This window comes from Pinus tabuliformis, chromosome 2_2, assembly GCF_031772625.1.
Source record: "Pinus tabuliformis cultivar Carrire ecotype Pingquan chromosome 2_2, CPIR1, whole genome shotgun sequence".
Classification (NCBI taxonomy): Eukaryota; Viridiplantae; Streptophyta; class Pinopsida; order Pinales; family Pinaceae; genus Pinus; species Pinus tabuliformis.
Window position 1 is genome coordinate 207314842 of NC_142300.1, and position 1695 is coordinate 207316536.

Below are 1695 nucleotides of genomic sequence, written 5' to 3' on the forward strand. Positions count from 1 at the left end.
TTCCTCGGTCTTATGTTTATTTTTTAACGAGCATGAACTATGCGCTAAAACTGCTCGGATCTTGCGTTTATTTTTTAACGAGCATGAACTGTGTGCTAAAACTGCTCGAATAATCCAGTCATATGATAAGAATGTCTCATTGAAGATGCTATTTTTTATGGAGCTTAGATCTTACAAAGCTTTGCTCCGGATCCTTTCGTTATGCAAGTTTGGAAACGACTAATCCTACGAGTTTAAAGGGTTAGACCTACAGGTTTAAAGGGAGGACCTAAAAATTTAAAAAAAAAAAATAGTTGCCCCTTGCTTGCACTCCAAAAGGTTTGCATGCCCCCAGGTATAAAATATGATTTCAAGGTTACCCCTCAATTTGCAGACAAAACATTCGTTCTATCGGGAGAGGCCTACCTCTTTCAGGCTACCCAAAGATGGTTATGTTATTCTTTCAACAAAACACTTCTTCGGCGGTGTCTACCGAGATAGATAAAGGTGAGGCGCCAAACACGTAGCTTTGACAAGAGAATCATATTCTAGAATAACCCCTCTTCCAACCACGGACGGGGTACAGACTAGTCATATTCTCCCGCGGAAACCTACCCTATACCCAAAGTTTTCCTGCCGAAGCAGACCAGGACGCATGCCCCCTGGGTTCCAGTCATATCCTTCCGAATCACTCGCGCTCATCGGGAGGACGGACCGTGGGTTGAGACATTTCTTGCGTGAAGAGACCATTTAGGGATGGTATATGACTATTTGCGATGCGTGATCCGGGAAATGAAAGTTGGTCCACGAGCTTGACCACTCTTCCTTCATGCCGAAAACACATTACTCTAAAGAGTGAGGAGACAATGGCTCCCATGCAATATATATAGTCTCGTCCAAGGAGTAGGTTGTAATCCAAGGGTCCTTGAACGACCATCACGTTCATTTGAATGGTCTTCCCTTTCAATGCTATTGGCACATTGGGAAGGATCCCTAAAGGTCGACTGGTTCCTTTATCGAAGCCTATCAGATTTCTCATTTTAGGCAAAAGTGCTGGCGAACCAAGCGCTTTCCAAGCAATAGAGGAAAGGATACTCACAGATGCCCCCTCATCAATGATGGTGCCAGCCATTACCATTCTGTATATTTGAACGATAATTCTGAATGGTATGCTTGCTGGCAACCGGGGTCTGCCTAGTTGGTTCCAGTCGAAAGATACAACTAGGTTGCTTGGTGGTGGGACCGAATAGACGGCCGGGTATGACTCTGACGAAGTTCCTTCCTGCGATAAAGGAATGGGCAAATTGCCCCCTTGTTCGTCGGAGTCTGTGTTGATGAAGAGAATTTGGACGGTGTCATCTTTATTCTCCTCTGTGATGGTATCATTCGAAGATAGAGCCTCTGAAGGCAAAACCGGGTCAACTGCCACCTCAACCTTTTGACTTTCGTCAGGTATGGATTCAGACGGTTCATCCTCAATGATAGGTGCTTCGACTGACCACCTGAGCGGGCCAGCCGGGTTCTCATCTGGTGAAGGACTTGGCAGGAGTTTTTGATATCCATGAGGAAGTTGCACTGGTAAAACCGGGCAATCTTCCAAAACTCTTTTAGCCTCGTCTAAGAAGGGACAACGGTGGATGGCATGGTCACCTTCACACAGTTTGCAGGGAAATCTAGCTCTCCCTCTCTGTCTTGTGGCTTCACTTTCACTAGTTG